Consider the following 13,432-nt stretch of genomic DNA (forward strand, 5'->3'; position numbering starts at 1 on the left):
CCTTATTCTTTCTCAGAGCTTCAGTTTCTTTTCTTTAAAATGGGGATAGTAATATTTGCACTTCCTACTTCGTTGAGGAAAACATTTTCCAAATCCTTGAGTGTTGCAAAAAATGTGATTTATTATTTAAGAAATTCTGTGGAAGCTGTCATGGGTAGCATTTAGCCATTGATGGCTATAGGAGGAGCAATGGAGAGGATATAATCAATGGCAATGAGGAGCTATGGTAACCAATACAAAAAATTGGAAAATCATACAGAGGGGCAGGTTAAAGAACAAGACTGAAATAAGGCATGGGAGTCATATATCTGCAGAGAGGCAGCAAAAGAAGCCAACAGAGCAAATAAAATTACCAAATGAAAAACTAGAGAAAAATAACAGAACAGAATAGAGATCTGAAATCTGGGGAACAAAGACATTTGAGGACAGGAAAAAGAAGAGGAAACATTCAAGGAGACAGTGAACAAGCAATTTAATATCATTTAAGCCAAGAGAAGAGTTCCAAGATCAGGTGGCTCAATAGTGTTAAAAGTGACAAAGAGTAAAGAAAGATAGATTATCCCTCAGGAAGGTTCTAAGCAAACACATATTTGATTCAAAACAACATGTATTTCAAATTAAATCTGCTTGTGGACCATGACAAGTGGTGGAGGCTAGACTAGAATTCAAGAGTAATATTAGTCAACCAATAAACATGCATGTGTGTATGTTATACAAATATAAATATATTGTATATGCTATTTGAACATTATATACTTATATTTTTAAGTATTAGGGTTAGATATATAAATTTAAAAGTCATTTGCAAAGTGAGAGGATAAAAGAAGGTATGGGAAGTAATAAAATAATCAAGTGCAAAAACACAGAGTAAAGTAGGAGAAGAGACAGAGCAATGCTAGCGCTGACAGGGCAAGAGGAATTCCATGAATCAGCACAAGAAACCAAGAATGTTTATTGAATGCTCACTACTGCTTGGCATTGGATAATAAAAGTTTACACATTAAACACACAGTTTACAAATTAGTTTACAAATTAAATTAAGAAATCACATAAATAACAAATAACCCCAATAAAGAAATACGATTGCCATCATAAATGGATAACAAATGAGACTTATTGTTGTTCAGTCATTTCAGTCATTACTGACTCTTCATAATACCATTTTGAGTTTTCTTTACAAAGATGCTAAAGTAGTTTTCCATTTCCCTCTCCAGCTCATTCTACAGATGAAAAAACTAAGACAAGCAGGGTTAAATGAATTACTCAAGGTCAGATATCTAGGAAGTGTATGGGGCCAAATTTGAACTCAGAAAGATGAGTTCTAACAAATGGGATAAGAGTTCACATAAGTAAAGGTAGGTATGACATGAAAAAGGCACTAAATTTGGAATCAGGAATCAGGGGACTGGATTGAATCCTGGTTGCCACCTTTATGATTTTGAACACGTCACTTTAACTTCTGTGTTAATATTTTCCTCCTCTATAAAACAGAAGAGTTGGGTTAGGAGCACTCTAATATCCCTCCCAACTCTAAGTCCCATGATCCCATAGTCTATTCCCCCCTTTAAAATATAGGATGCTTATAAAGAGAATATTACAGCTAATAGTCACCTGGTTTCATCAGAGGAATAACTTCCTAATTAAAGGTCCTACTCTACACATCTAATCTAAGTTTGTCTAGGTGAAATTCCCATTTTCCCTACAAGATTTATAAGGATTCAGTCTCTAAGCTCACTTACAAATCTGAAATGCTGTGATTTGGTTAATTAAGATACATAGCACCTTACTTCTAGTTTAGTATATAGAAGCAGGGGATTAAACTAGGTGATCTCTTCAATAATTGGCAACTAAATGGCAGCTCCCAGTAGGCTAGCTTCTCAGTCAGTCATGGGGACAAGAAGACATGAATTCAAATCCTGTATCAGATATTTTGTAGTGTGATACTAGGCAAGTCATTTAACCTCTGTCTACCTTGATTTCCTCCTCTGTAAAATTGGTATTATAATAGAATCCACCTATCTTGCAGCATTGTGAGGATAAAACGAATATTTGTAAAGCATTTGGCATATTACAGACACTTAATAAATGCTTGCTCTCTTATCTCTCATCAAGATCTAGAATTATGGATCCCTCTCCTTTTCTCCCTCTCTCTCCCTCTCCCTCTCCCTCTCCTTCTTCCTTCTCCCTCTTCCTCTTTTTTTCCCTCTCTTCCTCCTTGTCTCTCTTTTCTCTCCTCTCTCTCCTCTCGTTCTCTTCCTCTCTCTCTTCTCTCTTTCTCTTCTCTCTCTCCTCTCTCTCTTTATCTCTCTTTATCTCTCTCTCTCTCTCTCTCTCTCTCTCTCTCTCTCTCTCTCTCTCTCTCTCTCTCTCTCTCTCTCTCTCTCTCTCTCTCTCTCTCATCCATTCCTGTAACTTTATCTGAAAGAGGCAGATTGGCCAATTCATCTTGGTCTTAAGAAATTGCCTGGGTCACTGATAACCCAGTTACACAAGGAAAGGGAATCAATATTGCCTACACTTTATAAATATTATCTCATTTGATTGTCACAATTCTGTGAGAAATTGAGGCAAATAGAGATTGAGGGTCACAATCTAACAAAAGACTGACAAAGGATTTTAATTCGTCTTCCTGACTCCAGACCCAGTAATCTATCATTGCACCATGTAACTGTTTCAGACAACGTGTGGTCAAAGTTTCAAAGGGTCTTTACTTAAATCTTCTTGACTCCCAAGATTGATCCTCTATCTACCATGTCCAGATTAGGTTATTCAGTCATTTCAGTAATGTCCAACTCTTTGTGACTCTATTTGAGATTGTCTTGGGAAAGATACTGGAATGGTTTGCCTTTTCCTTCTCCAACTCATTTTATAGATGAGAAAACAGGCAAACAAACAGGGTTAAGTGACTTGCATAGGGTCACATGGTGTCTGAAACTGGATTTAACTCATTAAGATAAATTTTCCTTATTCCAGGTTCAACACTCATCCCTCACCATCTAGCTGCCCAAGATTAAGTATAATCAATCAAATTAACACAGAATAATAATGAAAAGGTATGAATGCAACTTTGGCATATGCTGTCATATATGTAGAGTTACATTTGCTAACATTTCTATCAACTACATCAGAGGAAAGATGGTTTGCCCAAAACCCAAGGCTGAAGTCATGTACTTGATTATGACCTAAATTTGCAGTTTGAACAAAAATATCAAAAGCTGAGAATTCCAAAAGAATTTCCCTAATGAACTCCCTAGAACTGAGCTCTTGCTAGTGACTGTGCCTTTTTCACAGAACACAGCAAGTGATGACAGAAATAACACAAAACAAAGAGACCTTGAGTATGAGACAGTCCTAGACAGATTTCCCCAAAATCCCTTAGTCTGAAAAAGCTGTTCAGAGGAAAGAGATATTTTCATTGACAATATTCAAGCTTTCCAATGTAAGCATTGTCTCCTAGACATGCTGTCGTCTTCTTCCTCCAAGTCTCCACATCATTAGATTAAGGAAACAGAAATGCAGCCAAATATACTCAGTGCTGGCTCCTATTCAAAATTCTTTTTGGAATCTAAAAGAGGAGTAGAGTGTTTCCAATTTCTTTAAGGCCTGATTTCTTTGGCATCTAGGCAGGTGAACTATTTGCTAGCAAATTACATTGCCCCTACTCAATGGGATTATATATCCATTAGTAAGTAAAATTCTGAAAGAAAGAAAAAAGATATTCGTTGAAAAAAATCAATAGATATATCTTGAGTTGCTCACCTCCCCAAACTAACTTCTAACTTTGAATCTGTATTGTTTTTCCCTTTGCAGAAGGGAATAGTTGAACTATGATTATCTCAACAAAGATTTATTAAGTTTCTGTTATGTTTACAACATGAGGGGGTTTTTTTTTGTAAATTTTATAAATTTCTGCTCAATGCAGAAGAATAAATGTTTTCTCTAAATTAAAATAATTTAAATTGAAAAGAGAAAAAAGCTCCTGCCCTTTTTCATCATTTTTTAAAGTAGTTATTTGCTTTAAAGACCAGGGAAGTTTACAAATGGCTGTGCTCTGTGTGACTCAAGTCTTTTAGCTTAGTTGACATTAGCAAATTGATAAGGAAAATAAGAGATTGAGTATATGCCAAACAGCAAATTATTATTAAAGTTAAAGCACATGGCATTTCTTTCTATTAGTTAATAGTGAATTATAAAAGTGGGAAATACCATATACTATCAGTGAATATTACTATTCTACTGTTTTGGTTAACTCTTTTGGGGAGATTTCTTTTAGGTGGAAGCAACTACTGCATATTTTTAACAGAAAGCACAAGCATAAAATATGAGGCAGAAATCTCTAACCAGTAACTCTCCATAAAGTACTAAATCTTAAAGCTTTACATGAGAGATTTTCAAGCAGTCACCAGCCAACCTCACCCCACCCCACCCCACTCCAAAGAATCACAGTAGGAAGGTAAACACAGTTCCCTCCCCCTAATTCTCTATCAGCAATTCCCCCTTCTACTTCACCCTAAAATGGCACTATTATCAACCAACCATCTCAAGTCTTCAGGAAAGTGAATAGTTCCAAAAAATCGAGGGTTCCTACAACAGAACTCTCTCAAATAATCAAATGTATCCCATCATCTCATCAATTGAGGAGTTGACAGCAATGTTCCAGGTCACAATCCATCTATAACTGTCCAATCTGTGCTACCCTTGCCCATATCATCTTAAAAGATTACTATAAGAGGTGCCCCTTGTTCTTCTAGGGGCCTTTCTTAATTTGTCCCAGCCTGCCAGTGATATTTGTGGAGATTTCCAGTTGAGGGACATAGAGGATAGATAAAAATTCCTAATCAGACAGCAGGAAAATTTGTTAGGTTGACAAACTTGATTTTAAAACCATAACACAAACAAAACCATTATTTTTATTTTTAAGTAGTTTCTCTTGTATTATATAAGCCCTTCCAAACCTGGAAATAACTGCTTCTCTAATATGAAGTGGCATATTAAATTGGTTTTAAAAATCAATACTTAGCAATGCAACTAACTAATAAATAACTCTCACATGTCTTTTTTTGTGTTGTTCCCTTAGGAAATTAAAGTGGATGTAATTGTATCATCAATAATAGTAAGTTCTCATTTTAAAATATTTTTTTTTCTTTTTACCATGGAAAATAGTGGTCTAAATTTTTAAAATAATTGATGAGGGCATTTGATTGCAAATCTTATGTAACCAAGGCAATATTGTTCTATGACAGCATTTGGATACAATGACCTAAACCTGCAAAGAAGAAAAATTGTATTCCCTCTTGTATAGCCCAAGTATTATTCATTCTCAAAAATATTTTGCAATGCCTTTAACCTGAATGACACTACATGAATAAAAGACTCTCATGGCTTTTAAGGCAATTCATGACATAATTTAATTAATACTGTGTTTCAATTAAAGGCTGAAAGCTAGTTGCTTGTTAGAAAATTTAAGTCAGTGCATACCTCACTAAAGATGATGTATCAGAGAGACTTTCCCCTTAACAATCAGCCTTTCCATTGAAAATGTTTCTTCCTGTTAGATAGGAATGACCATGCATGAGTCACACATGAGATCAGGCCTCCTCAATATGGTGATATATGCCTTTCCCATAAAATTCTTCTTTGTATTTTGGGAAGGTCATTTCAATCATTAACATTTGATCTACATACTAAACAGCCTTCCTGAGCACTCCCATTCAACCAGGTTTTATTTAGCTTTGTCTACATGTAAAAAACTGAATTTGGTGCTTGGAGAATAAAAACAAAAATAAAACTTTCCTTGCGCTCAGAAACTTATAATCTATTAAAAATTAATGTAATAAAAATTACCAACATAAAAAGGACAAGGGAAATAAGTACTATGCCTGGAGGCAGCATGGCTGAGTGGATAGCATAGGACTTGTAATCATTCTGACCTCCTGACATTTACTATCCTTGGAAAGCCATTTAACCTCTCTTAGTCTCATTTTCTTCATCTGTTAAATGGGGATAATGATAGCACCTACCTTACTGGGTTAAATAAAATAAGATAATATACATAAGACACTTTTCAAAACTTAAAGTGCTATATAAATGTTAGCAATGCATATTTAAATAAACCCAACTAAGTTCTATGATTCTATATACTTTTTTCAAAATAAGTTTTCCCAATTACATGTAAAAACAATTTTTAGTTCTATATACTTTTCAATACTATGATCCTGACCAAATTAACTATTATTTGAATTATAATGATCAATAACACATGATATTTATAATCATCTCTCCAATGATTGACCCTAAATGACTAATCAGAATAGGTTCAATGTTATATCCCCATGTGGCCTAAGTTAACACAAGATTTGCCAGTGGTCACAGCCAGATATCAACCCAATGACATGGTAATACAACAAAGTCATTTTAATCAAATGTCATCACCATTAACAGCACATCAATTTTCAACAAAAAAACATTTTGCATTTTAAACAAGAATGTGATGATGAAGTATAGAGAAGCAGGAATGTTTTCTCCTACTTAGTAGTGTAACCTTTTTATGACTTCCATCCAAAATACTTCATGTAGTCAATGCCAGTCCTTCCAGTTGGTTACTCCCTGGCTTCAAACACCTTTTTCTTTACTTGGTGTCTTTTGTAATTCTACATTTTAAAACATTTATACTTTTAAAGTATTATTCTGAGAAGGGGGTCCATAATCTTCACCAGACTGCCAAAGGAATTTATAAACTACAAAAGCTTCAGATGACATCCAAAGGTTTCTTCATTTCTAAATTTTTTTTATTTATTTAAGTGTCCTTATTTATTTAAAGTGTCCTTTATTTCCAGTGCCTGGAACATAGAAAGCATATTAAAAATGCTCTATCTATTTATCTTCCATAGTACAATTGAGTATATAAATCCATTTTAAAGAGAAAATGCCAATCTTAGAAGCCACTTTATAGAATAACAAAATTTTAGAGCTAAAAAAGACCTTGGATATGATTTCTTATAATTCTTTTACTATTCAGGCAAGAAAACTGAGGTCTAGAGATATGCAAACTCATAATTTTAGTAATAGAAGGAACCCTTGGATATCACCTGGGGATTCCTAGCCATTTTGGGCCCATGAATTCCTTTGGCAGTCTGGTGAAGGTTATGGACCCATTCATGCAATATATCTTGCTATTAAGTTTTTTTTATTTATTTCATTTTTAATTTATAGAATAAAACTAGCATTTCATAACATAACATAAGAAAAAATATGATTATATATGAAACTATTAATCTATTATGTATTACTTGCTATTCCTTTTAAATTAAATTATAGTGTAAATTTCATTTTTTCTCTTTTTCTTCCCTCCCCTTCACCATACATGTATAAAACATACAATAAAGCATTAAATAAAACTAGAGTAACAAAGGAAACCAAATATATTGAAACATAGCTATCAAAATATTTTAAAAGCAAATTCATGGTTTCCAGGTTACAAAACCCTGAATCACATAATTAGTCAAAGCAAAGACTAATGTCTCAGCCTTCTGTTTTCCCAAACAGTGTTCCTTCCAGTAAGCTACTCTGCCTCCTTAGACATAATTAGAGACTCGGTTTTTCAAAGGTTCTAAATATTTCTTGTCATTATGTTTCAAAAATTATTTCTTTAGGAAGAAAGAGAGACTTTTAGCATCACTATTTTTAAACCAACATTGTTTTGTTTTGTTTTTTTAAGGCTATTTATTGTTGTACTTGTGTTGGAAAAGACATTAGAGATTAACTAGTTTGACTTCATTTTGACAGGTAAGAATTCCCCAGATCACAGTAGCAAGTTAGAACCTGCATATCCTGTCTGTCAGTTCAATGTGGGCTCTTATATACCACAATGCCTTTTTCAGTCATTCATGTGGTAGACATACTGGTAATATATTTGTTGAATCATTTCATCACTGCCTCTAGAGCTTTTTGTTCGTTGAGTCTTTCAATGATCTTTTGTCACACTGCATTCTCATCTTACATTGAAGCTTTGCCTAGGAACAGAGGGACAAAGGCTGATAACAGAGATCATCTTCCAGAGAGCAAAACAGTTGTTACATCTTGCATATGCATACATATGTGTGTGTGTGTGTGTGTGTGTGTGTGTGTGTGTATGCATAGGGTTTCATTTGCTTTCTTCTCAGCTAGGTTTAGAAAAACAAATTCCTTGACATTGATCAAACCTCTCCTGATAAGTCCAAGTTTTAAACAGTCCCAGAACATCCTTAAAAAAAAAAAAAAAAAAAAAGCTATGTGGAATCTTATAAATTTCATGTTCTAACATTGGTGACTAGTTCCTCACCTTAAAAAGTGAGCCATAATTTTTGATTCACAAATGTTTAAAACCATAATATTGAAAGCCTTGCTACTATCTAGGCAAAATATGATATTTTATTCAATCTTAGACTCCTATTCATTCAAAATATTCCTTCTTGTAAATATTATGCATTTGCTACTTATATTCAGAACATAGCATCTTGTCTATACTCCTGTTGGCTTATTGAAAAGATGGATTCACTGTGTATATAAGCAAAAATAAGCAGAGGGTACAAAGAAAGAAAAGCGAATGATTAAAGATCAAGAAAGTGCCATTAGCAGTAACTGATTTGTTTTTTACTTTCTGGTTCTCTTTATCATTCATAGTACCAACTCTATAATACTGTTTAACTTACAAAAATTGTCATGTATTGCCTATAATATTATATCTACCACATCTCTCTCCTCTCCTCATCTTTCCCATGGCCATCAATCTAGTTCATATTCTCATTATTTGGACTGGGAAAAGGGGTCAGAAGAAGTGATGCAAGGATACTCTTAAAGAGGTGTCTCTGAAGAACTTTGGTAATGATTGAGAGAAAGGAGACACTATCACAGGATTATCCAGCATGGTGTGCCTTCATCAAAGGAACTGTGCTCTAAGAGTAAAATAGAATAAAAATAGCTTTAAAAAGGAGATACACAAATTTAGAGACATCTCCATTCTGAATGTTCATTTGTGTTGAACATATGGTAGAGACTTCTGAGCTTGTATTAATCTGATCAGCCACAGCTAGGTACACTATATATTAACTCCAACATGATGTCATTTTGGTCCTCTCTGAGTATGAAGGACAAACAACAACAACTTGGGGAGTGGAGAGGGGAGGGCTGCTGCCATAGCCTGCCTTCCCATCCCATCTCTCCTTCAAGCCATCCTCCACATGGCTGCCACACTCATCTACCTAATGTACAACCCCAATCACATCACATTCTGTTCAATGCTTAGTGACTGAAAGCCTGGCCTTCGGTGTCCTCCAAAATCTGGCTCCAATCCACCTTTCTAATCTTATCTCATACTGCTTCCCGTTCTCTCATTCCAGCCAAAATGAACTTATTCACTGCCCCCCTGAATGTGCCTTGTGCTCTAAGTTATATGCATTTATTTGCACTATTCTCTAGGCCTGAAAAGCCCTATTTGCTAATCCAGTCTATCAAAATTCTTCTGGTGACTGAGTTCAAATGCAAACTTCTAATGTAGACTTCTCTGATTCCCACACGGTTACTTGTACTAGTAGTACTCCTTTTACGCAGTTATGATATTCTCATATATTTCTATGTTTTTGTCTTAGTTACCTTACAAGATTTTAAGTTTTTTAAGGATTAAAGCCATGTCTTAGTTTTCTTATCTCTGCTCAACCTAGCTTAGCTCCTTAAAAGTGCCTCATAAATGTTGAATGAATGAATGAATGGCATTTGCTAATGTACCAATATTGCCCACATATCAGTTTCACACTCCAATGCCACATACCAGTGCCATATACCAATTGCCAATATTATGCCATAATACTAACAATGCCAATAATATATTTGTACTTTAAAGAGACAGTGAGGGTTGTTGCTACTAATTATTGTTTTAAGTAATTTTCATCCACTCTAATTAGCATCCTAGTTATTTAGTCTTGTTTTTCCAAATCAGTTTATTCACTCTTACAATTATACTTCCTGCCAGCCACCCATACTATTCAAAGAAAGAAATACAGCAGTCGAAAGAAAAGAGATAATAAGCACAGAAGTTCAAAGATTTGGATAAAAGCATTTGCAACCATAAACTTAGAAAAGCAATGTTCATTTTGAGCTATTGTATAAAACAAAACTAGAAATTTTATTATCCTAATTAATCAATCAAGGAGTATTAAGTGCTAATTATGTGCTAAGTATAAAGAGACAGAAATGAAATAGTCCCTATCCTTAAGAAGTTTACATTCTGTCTGGGGGAACAACATGCAAATACTAAACATATATATAACATATAGAAAGTAATTTAAGAGAAGCTCTATTAACTGGAGGAGGGGATCAGAAAAAAAAAACTTGACATAGGCCTTCTACAAACACAGAGACACACAAAAATAAAACCAAATAATTTTGCCTGGATAAAGAACCAGCTTTATAAATATATCTCTTAAATGCTCTATTTTATGCATTTTAATTTAGAATTAACATTACAGAACAAAGCACTTTTAAAAATGTATTCTACTCTATTACTATGTATAATATCTTGAGAATTCCTGGTACAAAGAATTTAGAACCAACAGAATGAGGACTTTAAAGGCCCTAAGTTTACAGAAATTTAAAAAAATTCATTATTTGATTTTGCATGTTTAATTATCTTCTGCTCTGTTAGAAAAATCTAAACTACCAGTTTTCTTTTCCATTGCTATATATGACCAATCTATTGCTGCCAGCAATGTTGCTTGGTTGACAACCTTTTCCCAATGACCAGAATTTATTACAATGCAGTCACAGTAATCATAGAGGAACTAAAATGATCACATTCAAAATATAATCAAGCAAAGTTAAAAACATAGGGGAACATTTTCTGTTAGGAATCCTTAGTTTGAATTAATCAAACCCACAGGACAAGTCCTCTGCCTTTCCACCCACAAGGAAATTACTCAGCATCTGCAATGTGTCTGGGAACTGGTATAGTCTTCTTAAGATCAGAGTCCAGTTAACTTTGAGACCCGCCTAACCTGATTCAAACTTGCTTAGCTAAAATAAGTAGGCATTAAAAGAAAAAAAAAGTCTGGAAATGCTAGTGCTTAGAGTAGTACTCTGTATATGTAAGATCACAGTGGATGTTAAATAAACATCATAACAGTTAGGTAGAAAGACCCAATAAATCATATAATTCATTTGTCTGTCAAAGTAGAATTGGTACAACAAATTATCCTCTCCAACTTCATGGAGTCTAAACTTCAGTGCTCATAGCAACATAGCTTCTATCATTTCTTCACTTCACCCCATTTTTCTTAGTCCCCAAATTCTCAACATCCAAAAATTCTCTGGGCCTTTCTTTACATGAAAAAATAAAAATGTTAGATTATATTTTATCAAAAATCCTTTCCCACTCTAAATCTATGACTCTACAAATCCATGACAGCCTTTTGCCAAGTTTCTTTCCACCATAGTTAAGATGTAACTGTAATGATCTGTAATCATTATAGGAGAATATGGTCCCTTGTTGCCATAGAGGAAATATGGAAATACTTCAATAAGGACTGGTGAAGACCAATTTCTTCATACGAGTAGATGCATCTTTTTGGAACAATAATAGCTAATATTTGTGTAGTACTTTAGAGTTTGCAAGGTAAGTTTGCAAGGTACTTACAAATATTATCTCATTTGATCCTCACAATGCTATTATCATTTCCATCTTATAGTTGAAGAAACTGAGGCATTCTGAAGTAAAACTGAGGTTCCCAGAGTCACATAGCTGGTTTCTGAGATCTAATTTGAATTCAGGTCTTCTTGATTCCAGTCACAGAGCTCTCCTTAGTGCTTCTTTCACACTTATACCTGTGGGATCTTAGATAAATCACCATCTTCCCCCGGGCCTCAGTTTCCTCCTCTATAAAACTGAAAATACAATTGTACTGCCCCAGAATTAATGACAATTCATTAAATTTAAAAAAAAATCATATGGCTAATGTATTGATACATTGGTGTATCTATGACTTCACCAGTGGTAGTATTTCTTTCACATATGCAGCTCAGAGCCTCTTTCTCCATGAATCCTATGATCTTCTGATCATTTTTTGGTGTACATTTTCCCAGAAATTAAATCAAATGAGATAATGTAGGCAAAGCATTTTTAAACTTTAAGGCAATATGTGTTAGGTATACAAAGTATTAATAATGTTAATGTTAAGTCTCCATAAATTATCTATCTATGCATTATAATCCTTCCTCTGATTTTCTCCCCATGTTTAGGATACAAGTGTATTATAAGGTTAAATCCCAGTTAAGCAGTACCTGCTAATGAGTGAACCAGTCATTCCAGTGTTTCCCTTGTAATTAGCAAATTAAAAAGTTTAGGAAAAAAAAAAAAAAACTTGCTTACTTTTCAAGATATACACCCTTTCTGAAATTGATAATTAAAAAAAAAAATGATGGCTTTCAATGAATCAAAGACTAACCGACTGAATTCTAAAGTAGACTCAGAGAACATAATCAGAATACTGGGAAACCATTTCTTCCTTCATGAATCAGTGGTTACCCACTTGAAGAGATTATGTTTTTCTGGCTTGTATGGTTAAATCTGATTTCAGTCCCAGAATCAGTACTCCCAGGTCACAGCGGGAAAAGTAAGACAAGCTGCCTGGCTAACTTGAAAGCAAAGTGATGAATAGGAAATCAACACTCATAAGAATTTGCCTTTGCATTGTCTGTTAAGTTTCTCTCCCTTTCTACTCAAAGTTATTATTTTCTTTTAAGATTTCAGAAGTTAAGAAGGAAAATCTACCCGTCTCCCTCATTTCCCCTTACCTTGCTATGCAGTAATCCTGGGGAAACCAATGGCAAAAGAAATTTAAAGAGTTGAGCTGGGAAACTGGGTGTTGAGGCAATGCCTTTTAGAACCGAAAGAGCCAGTTAGCTCACCTGAGGCCTGAGCCACTCCCACTGTAACCGCTCCTAATTTGCACTCTCTGTGTCTCTCTCCCCTCCCACTTGCTTTCTCTTCTTACTCATACACCTTGGCAACTTTTCCAAAATTAAAAAAAAAAAAAAAAAATGATTCAGCCTAAAGTTGCTATTGTCTGCAGAGCTTCACAACATGCTACAGCAAGGAAGGGATGTGAAAAACCTGCAACACGAGGTACTATTGGTGGAGGTATAAACTAGTATAACCTTAGCAGAAAACTATCTGGAATATGCTCAAAGGGCTATAGAACTGTGCACCTTTGATCCAACAATACCACCACTAGGTCTGTACCCTAAAGAGACTTTTTTTAAAAAGTGAAAAGGACTTATATGTTCAAAATATATTTATAGCAGCTCTTTGTAAGGTAGCAAAGAAATGGAAATCGAGGAGATACCTAGCAACTGGTTGAACAAGTTGTGGGGTAAAATTGTGATGTTATACTCTTGTGCTATA

At 34.5% G+C, this 13,432-nt stretch overlaps 1 protein-coding gene across 1 annotated transcript in view; it reads right to left on the bottom strand.

Moving 5' to 3' along the window:
- The window catches only part of SERPINB5 (serpin family B member 5), a 33,942-nt gene extending 20,984 nt beyond the window's left edge, over nt 1-12,958 (bottom strand). Inside the window, exon 1 of the mRNA XM_074279025.1 lies at nt 12,823-12,958. The gene's annotated coding sequence lies outside the window, so the exon portion shown is untranslated. The remainder of the gene's footprint in view (nt 1-12,822) is intronic.
- Between the last annotated feature and the right edge of the window lie 474 nt (nt 12,959-13,432).

The sequence above is a fragment of the Sminthopsis crassicaudata genome, chromosome 1 (genome assembly GCF_048593235.1).
Source record: "Sminthopsis crassicaudata isolate SCR6 chromosome 1, ASM4859323v1, whole genome shotgun sequence".
Classification (NCBI taxonomy): Eukaryota; Metazoa; Chordata; class Mammalia; order Dasyuromorphia; family Dasyuridae; genus Sminthopsis; species Sminthopsis crassicaudata.